This window comes from Ictidomys tridecemlineatus, chromosome 4 (assembly GCF_052094955.1).
Source record: "Ictidomys tridecemlineatus isolate mIctTri1 chromosome 4, mIctTri1.hap1, whole genome shotgun sequence".
Classification (NCBI taxonomy): domain Eukaryota; kingdom Metazoa; phylum Chordata; class Mammalia; order Rodentia; family Sciuridae; genus Ictidomys; species Ictidomys tridecemlineatus.
The window spans coordinates 158,187,613-158,204,193 of NC_135480.1; positions in this window are offsets into that span (position 1 = coordinate 158,187,613).

Consider the following 16,581-nt stretch of genomic DNA (forward strand, 5'->3'; position numbering starts at 1 on the left):
TAACATTAAAGGAAGAGAAAATAAACAGGCTCATTTAAAAACAAATGAATCCCACAAAACCAAGGAAATCCTCTTGCACCCAGAGGAAGGCCTGCCGTGTGGCGTGCCGACTGCAGCTCAGAGTCTGGGGCCTCGTGGAGATCATTACCATAAAACAAATAACCATCTTGCTTTTGTCACCCACTAGGAGTGAACTCAAAGCCTTAGGCCCGTGTCCAAAGATTCCTTCTCCACAGGCCCAGTCAGTCATGGCTCAGGCTGACATCATGCCTAGAAGGGAGGGAGGGCATGGCCCCTGTGTCCAAATCCTGACCCTTGTCTTGGTCCAGCCACTGTATCATGGACTGGACTGTCCTGTGTCAATCTGGCCCAGGGCCTCCTTCACTCCCTGCCTCTGTCTCCCCCACTTGCTTCCCTGTCAACAGGACAAACTCACCTGAGGTTCTCCACTTGTTGTATGAGGAGTACAGGGTGAGGAGGGAGATGCACTCTTTTCTTCTATCCTGATTGTGGGCCACTTTTTCAATCCAGGCTACTGTCTTGTATTCCAAGAAAGGTGTCCCTTGGTGCTCACATAGCAATTTCATTTCCTAAGTGAAATGAAATTTTGAAGAGAAAGACCCTGGTAGCTGCAGCCCAACTGGTAAGACTCGTGCCTTTCTGGCCAATGCCACCTCTTTATTCACAGAAATAGTAAGTTTATGCAAGAGGCATGAGGGTGTGACCCTCCTGGCCTCAGGTGGGGGCAGAGTAGTGTTGTGACAGAGCCAGGCTCTCACTTATGATGTGTGGGCCCAGCACCCAATATGGATTGCTAAAAATGCATTGATGGAAAGAATGGAGGAGGAGAAGGAAGAGGAGGAAGCTATAGAGGATATGGTCCAGATGGGGCACCCAAGCAAGTAGGAGATAAAATTATGAGAAGGATCTGCTGGATTGTGGTCCCTCAGAGAGGTTTCTTAAAACAGTATCCTGACCAGTTCTCAAATAAAAGATGAAGACCCACTCATCTGGCACAGGAGAGACTAAGTTCATGGCAGGACTAAGCAGGATATAATAAAAGGATTGGCCTGAGGATCCTCAGGAGTCTGGAGAGTTGGATGGGGCCCTGGGCAATGGTTGGGAGCCTTGAAGGCCTGACGGAGACTGGGAGTGAGCCTCTGATACTTGAACATAGAGTGGCAGGATCTCTTCGTTGGGAATGAATACTTGGCCATCATGGAATGATGGTGAGTGGGAGAGGGGGAGCCTGGTTACATGATCTGTCCAGGAAGGCCACCTGGTGTTGAAAAGGGTTACAACTTGGAGTATTAAATAATCTTGGCAGGGGTAGGGGTTTCCTGGCATCCTTATCCCACTGATACTGTGATGGTATTCATATCAGAGTTTTTCCAAGAAGCTTCCCTGAAGTTCTGTTCCTTTGAACTTTATTGGCTTGCAAATAGACCCAGAGAATGGAACCACCAGGCCAAGACTTTCTCCTGTCATTCTTTCCATTCTCTTGCTCCCTTCTCTCATTCCAGGAATGCTCTGGCAAATGGTGGGGATACAAAATGGAAGATACCAAGTTCCTCTTTCTAGGTATTCTCAGCCCACATAGACATGGCCAGTGCTGAGGAGGTCAAGGGGACAAAGTGACTACTTCAAATATGTGTCACAGTTCATAGGGGCTGGTAACTCTCGAATGGTCCAGTGCATAGAGGGATTTCGACTTTCCAAAAGAGTAAGAGAGGTTCTATGCCTTATTTGTTTCAATAGGTTAAGAAAAAGACTGGGAGGAAGTGAGGGAAATACACAAAGGCGAGACAGTCTTGTCTTAGCCCATTCAAACTGCTATAATAAAATTGGTTTGATAATTTGTAAATGATAACATTTATTTTGTACAGTTCTAGAGGCTGGAAAGTCCAATGTTAGGGTGTCAGGTGAGGGTTTTCTCCTTAGAAGAAGATGTCTTGTGCTGAGTCCTCACATGGTAGAGATGATGGAAGGGTGAATTCGCTCCCTCAACCCCTTTATAAGGGCACTCATCCCATTCATGAGGATGGACCCTTTATGGCTAATCACCAAGACCCTGCCTCCTAATACTATTGCATTGGGAATTGGGTTTCAACATGGATTTGGGGCACAAACATTAAAACCATGGCAGGTCTGATTAGGCCACTTGATTTGGTGGAAAAGCCAGGCTAACTCAGCAACAGCAACACATGTAAACTGCTGGGCGTACATGAGACAACTTCAGAGTCAATGCCACAGGATGGAAGTAAAGGGTTCTTGAAAAGACTTCACAATTATTCTGGCCACCTTTAACTTGTAGAATTCCCTAGGATGCAAAGAGTACTTGCCTTTCAGCCTTAGGGAAGAACTGTAAATTAGGTCAGAAGTGCAATTTATCCTCAGAGGTAACTGGGGGGAGTTGTCCCAGATCTTGGGTGACCAATAGCTGACTCCCTCACTCTGTCTCAGGGCAATTACATTAAGTGATTTGAAGTGGTGAGAATGGAAATGATTTATTCTGAGAACCCTGTCAGTACTGCTGTTAAATCATTTGTATTTCGTTATAGGATCTGAATGTGCCAGACATTCCCCAAACGACATTCCTTTGCTTCAGGCCTCCATGCCATTTCCACAACTGGTTATTTCAGGTGACAATTAACAGGAAATGATGGCAACAGCCCCAGGGTGGTCACTTTTCTGAGGGACTCTGGGTATTAAGTTTCAGTTCCTTCTAAGTCTCCCATCTCGGTCTCCAGGAGGAAATGAGGTACTTGTCGCTAAAACTCAGTTTCTTTTTTTCTCCTTCCAGTTCTCCGTTTTGCCAGCCATGTGGTCACAAAGTTAAACTAAGAGTTAAACTCAAGCCTCTCTGGGGTCTCATCTGTAAGAAATACGTCTATTTTTTCCACAATCCAAAATGTGAAAGACAAAGTCAGATATGGAGAGGCAAATAATAAAGCCAAATGACAGAGCATTAGTTTGCCTTTTTTCTTCAAGATTCTTTCTGTCCTGCGATACTGAGAATGCTCCAGATAGGGTCCTCGGGTGGACATGCAGCACACCCAGCATTTCTTGCATGGAGGGTCCACGTGGCTGAAGAGCTTCGTGCCGGGTCCACAGAATAGGGTGCAGCGAGGAGGGCTCTAGTGCCGGCAGGCGAAGGCACAGCGGTTTCTGCAGACAGCTGCTGCGGTGGCTGCCACAGTGCCTTTCTCCTGAATCTGCTAAGACAGTGAGCAGAGGCTGTTTGAAGTCTGGTCTTTGGGAAGGAGACCCAAGAGAACATGAGCTGGGCTTGTCTGGATATCAAAGTCCAAATTAAAAATTTATTCCAGTGTTTGAAAAACTCCTGGCCAAAACCTTCATATGGATTGGAAAAACAAAAAAATACAAACTCTCTGGTTTCCTCAGTGTCTCCAATTGAGGACTAGAGGATTTCTTTCAAAAAACAAACAACAACAAGAACAAAAAATGCAAGGCCAGATAGTTTCTTGAGTGGACTCAGTTCAGACGGCTTCTTAGCTAAATCTGTAAGGAAAGTAATCTGTTAAACCACTTTGGGCAACTGGGAAGCACTTGTTTTAGTTATTATTTTGAATCTTCTTCCTCCCACCTCCCTTTCCTATCGCATATCAGATCATCTGGTTCTTTATTGGAGCTGGAGGGTAAAAAATAAGAAAGAGATTCTATTTCACAACAACCCTCACTCTTACCATCTTAGGCAGAAACGTAGAGAACTTTTTTTAAAAGTTGAGGATTGAGGAGGTAAAAAAAGATGACCATAAAGCAAATAATCTAACAGTAATTATGAAATCATCACTAACAAGAACATAAAATTCCTTAGACAACAATAGGAAAAGATAGGATAAAGGAATGAAAATTTAAACAATAAAATGAAACGAAAGTCATTCACTAAATTTTCAGAAGAAATAGAACAAACCTGATGTGAGGGACTTTTCGTGAAATATTGAAATGGAAGTTGAGAATGAGAAATCCGCTCCAAGGGCAGAACAACTAGAGGAAGGATCAGGATCAATATGTCAAGTTCAGGTTGAAAGCAAAGGGCAGGATAGAAGAAAGCAAGATAGAGTCATGTCAGCAGACAGAAGCCATGGAAAGTATGAATGGAGACAGCATCAGCACTACAAAGACATGTAGCAACATGCAAAACAAAAGAAAAAGAAAGAAAGATAGCAAAGAACGCTGGGCCCTATGTAAATTTGCCCAGGTCCTCTCAGGGTTTTGTTATTGTTGCTGTCTTGGTAAGCTTTGTATTTTTCAGTATAATCTATATACTTCTTATTAGTATATAGTTTGATGGATTTTACAGAATGAATTTGCCCATGTGATCACCATTCAGATCTGGCCTTAAAATGTTGCCATTACCCCAAAGCTATGAACCCGACTCACACTCTTTAAAAGTGACCCTTCTTCAATCACCTATCAGCAGAGATTTGTTTTTTCTGTTTTTGAAGTAACATAGGGTCATAGAGTATTTTTATGCAATAATATTTTGGTGGGGGAGGATACCAGGGATTGAACTCAGGGGCACTTGGCCACTCAGCCACATCCCCAGCCTTACTTTTTTTTTTTTTTTTTTTTTAATTTAGAGATAGAGTATCACTGAGTTGCTTAGCATGTCACTTTTGCTGAGGCTGGCTTTGAACTTGCAATCCTCCTGCCCTAGCCTCCTGAACTGTTAGAATTACCACTGCGCCTGGCATTTTTATGCAATATTATATTTATTATTCTTTTCCATATTATGGCACGAAGTGGTAGTTTGTTCATTCTCATTTATCTAGAGCATTCCATTGTGTATATACTGTAAGTTATATCATAATATATATTGCATTGTGTATATGCCATAATTTCTACTGTTGATAAAATTTGCATTTCTTCCAGCCTTTGGCTAGTAAAAAATTACACTATTAACATTGTTGTATATATCAACTGGTGTCCTTATAACACATTTCTGTGGATACATATTTAGGAGAATCTTTGGATCATACAGGATATACATGTTAGCTTTAGCAAACATCACAAATACAGTTTGTCAAACCAACCATACCTGACGTACGTTCCTTCTTGTGGTATATAGAGCCCCTGATGCTTCACATGCTCACCAATACTCGGCACTGTCAATTTATCTTTGCTTTACATTCGGGTGGGTATGTGGTCAATGTTAAGTTGTGATTTAAATTTTGCATACTTAATTATACATCTTTTCTTAGGTTGATTATCAATTTAGATAATTTTCTTCTGTGAAGAGACTGTTCAATTCTTTTTGCACATTTTAATATATTATATGTTGTTTTTATACAAGAAATCTTCAAATATTCTGGCTACAGGACCATTGATATATTATGCAAAACATCTTCTTCTGTATGACCTGCCCTTTAACTCTTTCAATCATATAGCTGTGCTTTCTATTCTTTGCTTCATAAGAAGTTCTCAATTTCAAGATGACTAATTTATCAGTCTTTCATTATATGGTTAGTGACTGTTTTATCTTGTTTAGATATACCTATCCCATCCCAAACTCATGAAGCTATTCTCCTATACTGTATTTTAGAAGTGTAAACTTTTACACTAAGATTTATGCTCCATCTACAATTGACTTTTGTGTTTGGTATGAGATAAGAATCAAAGTATTTTTTTCTTTTTGGAAATCCAATTAACTACTTATTTTAATTTCTATTTATTTATTTATTTATTGTGCTGGGGATTGAACCCAGGGCCTCACCCATGTTAGTCAAGCACTCTATCACTGAGACAAATATCTAGCTCTTAAACCATTTATTTAAAAGATTATTCTTTACATACTACATTGTACCTGTTGTACAGCAAGTGATTTATTTGTAGCTGTTACTGAAATTTCAAATCTGTTCCAAGGATCTACTTGTCTCTCTTTATGCCAATATCACACTGCCTTAAATGTAGTTGCTTAATAATTATTTTTGAGATCTACTAGTACAAGTCCTTCAACTTCCTTCTTTTTCAATCTTGTCTTGACCATTTTTGACCCTTTGCATTTCCTTATACATTTTAGAATTAGCTTACCAATTTTTCTCAAAAAAAAATTAAGTAAGAAAGGAAGGGGATAAATGGAGGGAAAAGGTGGGAGGATATAAACACCTGCTGGGATTTTGACTGGTTTTGTCCCAAGGCAATAGGTCAATTTGGAGAGCATTAACATTTTTACAATATTGAGTCTTTCAATATAATTTACATGGTGTATCTCTTCATTTATTTAAATCTTTAAAAATATTTTCTGTAATGTCATTTTTATTAATTACCCAGGCTCATAACTTTTGCTAAATTTATTCCTGTCTAGGCATTTTTGATTTTTAAAATACCATTATAAATTATATCAAGTTTAAATTATTATTTTCTAATATTTGTTGTAGTATACAATTGATTTCTATCATGAAGAAGTACTGAGCATTTTATAAAATGCTTTCTATTCATCTTTTGAGTTGCTCATATGATTTTTCTTCTTCTTTACTATGATGAATTATATTGATTGATTCTGAAGTGTTAAACCAACCTTGCATTTCTGAAATAAAGTTGGCTTGGTTATGCTGTTTGACCCCTTTAATATATCTGCAGCTTTGGCTTAGTAATAATTTTTTCAGGAGTTTTATATCTACGAAAATACTATCTATCTCAATGCTGTGACAATATTGTGACAGTACTGAAGTGACCAGATGAGCCACTCAGGAGCTTCATTCAGGGGCCAAGTTTATTCTGAAGTTCTAGAATTTACAGAGCATCAGGATTCTCCAGCTTCATATGATATCCAGCCCTCATTCCCCATCACCTGTCCATCTTCAGTATAGGAAAAATCAGTCAGAAATCAAACAGAACCCAAATCAAATTCAAGGGGAAAATGTGTAGTTTGAGGCAAAAAAAAAAAAAAAAATACTTCAGAAGAACATGGGGAAGATGAATGTACCAGTATTCAATAAAAAATGTTGGGAGATTATGAAGGCTAATATGATTAATTGTAATTATCATTTACAATGTACACTCATAATCATATTGCTTCTAGAACATCTTCATTATCTTTCACTTTTGAAATGCTTGGGTTTCCCAACAGACTTGAGAAGCGGCTTTTATTAGACCCAGATCATCAATCCAAACCTTTTAAGGTGAGGGTGTTTCTACTTCAGAAGCCAAGGAGACATTTCCCAGCCAGAGAGCAAGCACTAAATAGTCATTAGCCTCCTGGACCTGCGAACCAGCCCGCCTGTCGCTGAGGGCAAGCTGGCCTCAGAAAGAACACTCTGCTCCATTTGTCTATGCACACTGTCACTCTGCAGACCATGGTCTCAAGTGGCCCCAGGCAAGTCCTGTTTCATGCCAGAGCTGAGTTTCTGGGGAAAAACTTGTCCAAATTGAATTCCGTTTATTCAGTTTTATTTGTAATGAAGTCTGTGTTTAAAAGAAAGCCATACTCAATTCTTTTTAAAGCCAGTATCTGCTGTCTGAGCTAATTGGTTTCAGAAATCCTCATCTGGGGAGCTTCGGTGCCCTTTGTTTATCATGTCCTCATAAACAGGAAGGTTTATTCTCACCTTCTGTGCTCCCTTCTAGGAGCAAGGAGGCTTCAAGGAACACCACTGTCCTCACACACCACCCAGCCCTTGCTCTCCACATTGTCTGGCCATCCTCTTTCTGTCTCCACTTCCTCTGACTCCCCTATGGGGCTCTCCAGATCTCCTCAGCCTTGTCTCATTTGGGCGCTAACCCACATCCTTGACCACTGTGGCTGGCCCCTGCACCTTGACCTGTTATGTGTTGAGACCCTTTGGAATCCACAGGGACAACACACCAGTGACCAGGGGCAGAGCAGCTGTATCAACTCAGCTCAGGGAAGCTCAAGTATCCAGTCGTCTTGGCTGTGTAGAGTTTGAAATTAAGCCCAGCGTATTACTCACGGCAAAACCAGGGGCCAGCCAAGTTAAATAGAGCACTCCCCGAAACATTCATGGACTGATTAGAGAAGGAAGCTCCGACTTGAAGAGCAGCTATTTTGTGCCTGCTTTTTATTTTTTTAAACAACATGCTCTCTGCAAGTGAGATGGGAAAAGTAGAAACCTCAAAGAATGATATTTATTAATTTAAAAAGCTTAGGCCTATGAACATATGCCAGGTCCCTTTAGCTCCATAATAATGGCCACACAATTGAGCTCTTCCTCTGCCCAGAAATGGTGCTCAGAGCGTTGTAAGCACTGTCTCATTTAACCTTTACACTGGTTCTCTGATGCAGGTAGCATTGCTCTTCTCCTTTGCAGATGGCCCAGAGAGAACATGCGCACACGGCTAAGTGAGGGAGTCAGAATGTGGAGCCTGGCAGTCTGCCTGAGTATTCTTCCCTGCTCTTAAACAAATGCAGGGGCGTAGGAACTTCCATGAAGGGGACACCTCATGAGAAAGCCGTGACATTACCCCTCGGGTCTGTGAGTGGAAGCTGGTTTTTGTTTGGGAGGACTCGAAAGGCCAGCAGTTCAATAAGGCAGAACACACCCCACTGAACCAAACAGGCTGGAGTCTGCAGATTATTTTCCAACCAGAAGGAGTTCATTGCCTTGGAGGAAGAAAGAAGATCATTTAATGGACTTACAGAAAATATTTGTATTTTCACTTTTTTTCCCCCCTCACAGGACAGTTGAACTCTTCCCGGGCAGTGGTTCAGTCCCTCTGGTGGCCTTTCTACCTGGGATTGTTTTGAGAGGCCTGAAGCTCAGTCCCTGTGTCCCCGCTGACCAGGCCTGCCATATTGTTTGATGAGGGTACCACACTGCCCTTTGCAGCTGCACGTCCACACAGACATGTTTATTAGAGAACCGAGAATCTCACTTCTCGAAAAGCCCCGGGAATTAGATTGTTTTCCACATCGAAAGTTTTCATTTGAAAAATAACCCTCTTTGTTTAACTAATGAAAAGGAGGGGCTGCTGCTTGCTTCTCGGGCTGGGTAAGAATTCCATGGGCAGTAATTCTATTTCTCAGTGGAAAATGTTTCGGTTTCTTAATGTTGTTTTGCAGACTGGTCCCTGCCCGGCCCTTGCTCCAAAGACCACACATACACACATGTGCATACTCACCCATGCACAGTGCAGCATTTTCCAACCTTCCCTGTTGAGGGTTGGGGATGGCTGCATCCTCTTTCCAACACCTGCAAACAAAAATGAGGTGGGCCAGTGGCTGTCACCCAGCCAGAGGCATCCCTGCTTTTTCAGGAACAGAACGCCTTCCCAGACTGTACACACAACCCCAGAGGCTGGGTGGGCCACAGAGGAAGGAAATTGGACTCCACACTTCTCTTGTTTCTGAGCATCTCCATGTCAAACAATTCTCTTGCACTATGGAGAGGGTGGTCTATAACATTCCCTCCTCATTATGTTAGTATGAAATGGCAATAAACACAGAGCTGTCATCATTGGACTTACAGTGTGGCCAACATGGTGCTGAGTGGTCTAGACTGCACGAAGCAAATCACAATATGGCCCCAGGAGGCAACTCGGTGGCAGGAGAAAAAGCATGGACACTCTCAGATTAGACAGACCTGCCTTGTCACTTAAGTAGCTCAGTCCCTGAAACAAGTGACTGCCAAACTACTCTGAGATTTAGTGTCCCCAACTACAGATGAATAATGCTATTTATCTCCCAGGGATGTGCACTGCCATGGACAATGTTTGTGACATAGAAGCTGTCCAAGGAATGACTAGATTTTTCCCTCACCTTTGGCCATCTAGCTGTCTAGCCCCTCTTATAAAACAAGCTACTAGTAATTGAGGGCTGCACCAGCAGAGCTGAGGACAGAGCCCTTGCCAAGGTCCACTGCAGAGTTAACATGAGCTGTAGAGGCACTGGATGTTTTAGAGTTGCAGGATCTGTCACCAATGGGAATGGTAAACTCCACAATCCAGGAATTTGAAGAATTCCCTCTCTCTAAGATTCTGTGTATGAGAACAATACATCTGCCCTGAGTGTGTCGCTTAAACACAGGTCTGCTTAGAGAAAGCAAATGAGATGGACCTCTACATGAAAAGAGACATTAAGAAGATGCACCTGCAGTAAACATAAATAGAAAATTGCTTGTTAGGCTAGGGTAATGAATAGCTTTGAAAGTAAATAAAGATGGTATGAAACAAGTGCATCGGTCAGATCATTTTTGGTTTTAAGCAATGGAAACCCTCCTCTATATTCTTAAGCAAATAAATAAACAAGAAATTTATTGGTTGATATAACCAAGATATTCTGGGTTAGCTATTCAGCTGGGGCTGATTACACAAAGTAATCCCTATGTTGTTAAGGATAACTTGTTTGTTCTCTCTCTCTCTCTCTCTCTCTCTCTCTCTCTCTCTCTCTCTCTCTCTCTCTCTCTCTCTCTCTCTCTCTCTCTCCATCCCTCCCTCAGTCTCTTCATTTTGTCTGATAGCCTACTTCTTTCCTCTTTCTGATTAGCTTCCTCCTCCCAGCTTAGCAGCCCAGCAGAAAGAGAAATTCCCTCTCCCACATCTGAATACGAAAGCCAGGGAAGATACTAACTGACTCAACCCTATAGCGGAAGGTGTTGTACTTTCTTTTCAGTAGTCATCCGGGTGTTTTGCTGAGTGCCTTCTGTGTGCTGGGTTTCTTCTAGTCACTGGAGACACAGCAGTGAATGAGACAGGTGATGCCCGGCTCCTTAGAGCTTAGAGTCTTGCAGGAGGCCAACATTTTGGTTGCTTGTTGCCTTCTACTCTTCTATGTCATGAACCAAATAGAAGGATAGCATCCTCTCAGTTCACAAATAAAGCCAATTTCTTTGCAAAATTAACAGAAAGTTGCCAAATATAATCATACCTGCTGAAGGTTCTCAAGTACAAGATGGACATGTATATTATCTCACCACCTTCCAGCCTGAAGGACAGCTTCACTGCCCTAGTGAATGGTCCCTCCTGGAGACATGGAGCAGATAGCACTGTCAACTAATGTTGGCCTCTGAAGAGATACCATGGCTTTGGGGCTCCTTGCAGAAAATTCTCCATCCATCTGACACAGAAGGGATGCAAACTATTTCCATCCTAGATGGGGTGAGCAGTGTGACACTGCTGCTCTTGGCATCTGTTGTCAAGGCCCTCAAGGAGCCAGGGAGGCTTTTTATTTTTATTTATTTATTTTTTGGTACCAGGGTTTGAACCCGGGGACACTGCTTAACCACTGAGCCATATACCCAGCCTTTTTTTATTTTTTATTTTGACACAGGGTCTTCCTCAGTCGCTGAAGCTGGCTTTGAACTTTCGATCCTCCCACCTCAGCCTCCGGAGCTGCTGGAGCTGCTGGAATTACACGTGTGCACCACCATGCCTGGCATGGGGCTCTTTATTGAGGGGAAAATGTAGATATGGAAAGATAGATAGAGTGTTCTCTGATCAAGAGAAGGTAGTGTCAACTATAATCAATGATGTGAAATGTAATTATACCCTGTCTGACTACACTGAAACGAACCCTTTGATTATTGTGATTTTTGTGTTTGGGAAGAAAAATGGCTTCCTTTTTGGTGGGACAACTAAACTTGTTTTCTTAATAACTTGGATGTGCAGTGAGGTGGGAGGGAGGTCTCATTCAACATGATTTATTTGATATTTATCAATTACCTATAATGTGCAAATGTTTTGATTATATAGAAACAAATACCACAGTGTTTCTGCTTCAGAGACAGAGTGACTAGGGTGGACATCTGCACAGACACCCACCACCGTTGAGTGGTTAAGGCTTCTAAGGGACATGTACTCAGAACATTACACCATAATGTGTCCAAGACACACAGCAGGCTCTTAGCGCTTTGGGAGGGGATGAATGGTTTTCTCCACCTCTCAGAATGGCTGCCTGGAACTCCAGCTAGAGACTTGGCTGGAGACTGGGAGAAAGATGAGGATACACTTTAATGTTAGACCTCAGAGCCACGCACGGCCACTGCTTGTTAAGCATGCTTAACCTCTGCAGGCCCAAGGTGGTGTGTGACAAGCATCCCCAGGGCTTGCTGGACAATCATTACTTTTTATTATGCTTCTTACTGTCAGGTAGTCCGAAATCCACATGGACTGCTCCTATGATTTCAGGTTGTCCCCAAAGAGAAACTCAAGAATCAGTGATGAGCACAGCGGGAGAGGGAGCTGGCTGCCTATCTCAAAAGGGCACATCACCATAATCACAGATATACCGTGAGCATATGCAGAAAGAATGTGCTGGGGGAGTGTGTGTCAGGAGCTGCCCAGAGGATACATAAACCAGGTGTCCCTCCCTGCACCCCTCTCCCCCACCAAACAGTGCCTTTAAAATATGTGACGGGTACCTACACCCTCCTTCTGACCCTGCAGAACCCCCTCCCCCAGTAGCCACCTTCGCTGCTATTTCACTAAATCCACCCTGGGTCTCCCCTGGGCTGGCTGTTGCCTTCATATTTCATGCAGAATGTGCAGCTTCCCAGGAGCTTGAGGCATGCCCTGCATTCTGATGCATCGGCCAGCCCTGACACCAGCCAGCTCCAGAGCATGCCTAATGAGGAGGCTGACACCCAGGCAGAGGAGTCGGGCCAGGCTGCAGAAGGCCCACTGCAGACATGGAGTGGGATGACAGGAAGGTGCTGAGGGTGGCCAGAAGAGAAAGATGGTGAGTGCCTCTATCACCAAATATGACAACCATGAGCCAATTTAAACCATACCACGAACCCATCAGAGCTTCAGATAAAGAGAGATTGGATTAAGGAGCATCCTTTGGAAGCATGCCATTAAAAGAGAAGAAGCCATGAAGACTAAGAGGGTTTTCAGCTCTGAGGCACTCATCTTTCCGTGGGCAGAACTGATGCCCATTTCAGTGTTTCTTTCAACGGAGATCTTCTTCAACTTTCCTTAGAGACCACTTCATTACCTAAAGGATCCTGCTGAACACAGGTTTTTCCTTTCCTTAAAGCCTCATCTACCTTAATTTCACGCACTATTCCTGGTTTTGACTGACTATATCAGGATAAATTGCCCCTTGCTTTCCACTGGTATTTAGGGCATTTATACTTAGGGGTGGAGTAGGCACCTAAAATCCTCTTTCGAAAGCAGCGAAGATGCCATGGTACCATGCTCATCTGCCAGCCACCTAACACTTTTCCCAGCCTGGTCCCATTTGGTCACCACATCAACTTGGTGAGGTAAACCAGGCTGGATCTGTTTTACAGATGTAAAAACCAGGAACCAAAGAAGTTTGTCCAAGTTTAAGGTCTCAAATATAATCTAGCTTTCAGTCCCTCCAAATGATCTGGCTAACCATAAAAAAACTAAAATATAGCCAGGCATGGCGGTGCATGCCTGTAATCCCAGCAGCTTGGGAGACTGAGGCTGGAGGATCACAAGTTCAAAGTCAGCCTCAGCAATTTAGGGAGACCCCTTAGGAACTCAGGGAGACCCTGTCTTTAAATGAAACATAAAAAAACGGGGATGTGGTTCAATTGTTAACCACCCCCTGGATTCAGTCCTAGGTACCAAAAACAAAACAAAACAAAACTTAAAATACACCATTTCATTGGAGTATGTGTTCAGTGAAATAGCAAACCATGGTTCCCAATTATTTGACTAAAATATATGCCATAGTTTGACTCTTGAATATTGCCCTGTGTTAAAGCTTGGTTGCCAGCCTGTGGCCCTGTTGGAAGGTGATGGAACCTTCAAGAGGCAGGGCCCAGTGGAAGTCAGTGCTCTAAGGCCCTCTAAGCGATGCTGGCTCCTCTTTGTCTCTCACTTTCTCTTCCCAGCCTCCATAAGGTGAGTGCTTTCTGTCACATGTTCCCACTGCCATGATGTACTTACTGTGCCACCACAGGACTAAAGCAGCTGAGCCAAGTGACCATTGACTGAAATCTCTGAAACCGTGAGCCATAATAAGCCTTTTCTCCTTGAAGTTGGTTATCTCAGGTATTTGGTTAGTGGTGGAAAGCTGATTAAAATGGATTTGGCTTAAAAAAAAAAAAAAACCCACTCTTCCTTTTCCTTTATATAGGAAAGATTATCATGGATTCTCACAAGGAAATTTCCTTTAAAATTTTTATTTTGTCATCCCTGCCCTACCTCAGTGTGTGTGTGTGTGTGTGTGTGTGTGTGTGTGTGTGTGTGTGTGTGTGTGATGGGGGCTGGGGGAGAAACCTTCAGTTTGGGCACTGGGGACAATAAATTCTGATAAGAACTGTAACCCCTTTCTGATTGCTTATAATGCACCCCACACTTTTCACTAATTATCTCTTATCATCCTCCTGACACTAGCCAGGTGATGTTGACCCACTCTACAGATGAGGAAACTCTTGCTCAAAGAAGACACCCAGACAGAACAAGGCCACAAAGCTCTTAGGACAGGAAACAGCCTGACTTGAAACTTCAGGCTTTTAACTTCTACAGGAAATGTTCAGATTATACCACCCTGTTTTGCAGCCACTTTGTATGATGAATCTTTAATTCAGTGCTCCTTTATCTTCAGTATCACAGTCCTTAATTAGTGTTTTGCCTCATTAATACCTGCATTTTATGTAAAAAATTGAAATCAGGATCTCAAAGAGCTATCTGCATTGCCATGTTCATTGTAGCAACATTCACTGTAGCCAGGACATGAAGGCAACCTCAGTGTGCATTGACAGATGAATGGATAAAGTAAATGTGGTATGTGCACAGAATGGAATACTCTATGGCCTTTAAAAAGAAGAAAATCCTGCCACTTGTGACAACATGATGAACCTGGAGGACATTACACAAAATGAAATACGCCAGTCACAGAAGAACAAATACTGCATGGTTTTACTTACATTAGGGCTCTAAAATGGTCAAGCTCAGAGAAGCAGAAAGTAGAATGGTGGTTGCCAGGATCTGGGAAAAGAGAGGAGCTGTTGGTCAAGAGGTTCAAGATTTCAGTTATTCAACATGAGTTAAGTCCTGGAGCTCTACTGCACAGTGGTGTGCCTATAGTTAACAATACTGTACCATATACTTAAAATTTTGCTAAGGAGGTAGATCTTATGATAAGTATAAAAATAATACCTGCACTTTTTTATATGTGTAATCGTTAGATTCGGTCCTTTCCAGAGAAGGGACAATCCCCAGTTTTACATTTTTTTTTTGTCATTGAATGCTTTAGGAGTTGGAAACATAAATTTTACAATTGGAGGAAATCTTGGAGTTGCCTGTCTCTCACTTTGCTCCCAAGGCAGGAGTTTCCCTGTAATGCCCCCAGCAGGTGATTATCCCGTCTCCACTAAAACATCCTCAAATCTAGGAAATGCACTGCACAGAAGGGCCACTTGGCCAGCCCACTCCTGGGCAGCTGAAGTGTTAGGAAGGAATTCTTTGTACCTTGTGTTTAATCTGGCTCCCCAAGATACCAGGCCCCTTCACAACAATGGTCTGCTGTCTCCCACCTAAAGACTTCAGTCCTGTATTAGTTGAGTAGAGCTCCATAATGAAGTACCACAAGTGGGCTGCACAAGCAACAGAAACTTACTGTCTCACCCTTCTGTAGGCTAGAAGTCAGCATCAAAGGATCCTCAGGCCTGGCTCCTCCGGAGGGCTGTGAGGGGTAACCTGACCCATCCCTCCTTTCTCTGAGCTCTGGTGGCTCACTGACAACCACTGTTGCTCCCTGGTTGTAGATCTTTGCCTTTATCTCCACTGGACAGTCTCCCTGTGTGCATGTCTGTCTTCCAAATTTCTCTTTCTTTAAGGACAAGTGATGTTGCATTGGGGGCCCACCTCTACTCTAGTATGACTTCATCTTAACTGACCCAAGTTTTAAATAAGGTCTTCTTCTGGGAGGATTGGGGTTTGATTTTCCATATATAAATCCAGGAAGAGCACAGTTCGAGCCACATTAGTCTCTGATCTGTAATCAGCTCTTTACGAAGAAGGTACTCATGTTGTCCCCAATGCCTCTCTTTTTCTGGTTTAACATCCTGCACATTTTTGCCAGTCTCCTCTGCCCCGGGAGTCTCTTCTGAACAGTCTTCCCTTGTCAGTGCCTGAAAGGACAGCACCCTGCCAGCTGGGCTCTGAGGATGCCACTTCTCCATGTCAGTTCCAGCTGCCCAAGTGTTCAGAGTGTGTCTCACACTGACCACAGACTCTGCTGACCCCTCCAGGCCTCTATCACGTGGGTTGTTCTTAAACCCTGACTCCCCCATCTAGTACTCTGCTCTTTGATTTCCTTCCTAGAACATTGGCAAAGCCACCACCGCCAGAGAGATTCTTTGGTGCTTTGCTGGAAACCTCCTGTCCTGGTTTGAGGCAGTGCCATGTAGCTGTGGGCCTGCCGGTCACTTTCCAGTTCCTGCTGCGGCACACTCGGTTCCAGTCTTCACATCAAATCCATCACCAAAATGAAGATGGTTGAAATGGTTTGAAGCTACCTCATTTGCCAGCCCCAAGACTGAAATGTTCAGAGAGATCAAGTGTTTGGGGCGAGCTCAGTTTCTCATAAACACGCCATGTTAACATCTCATCATCCTGTTGTCAGACCTACACTCACCAAACCTTTCTCTCTTAAGATCTGTTCCATTTTCTTGCAAAATATTG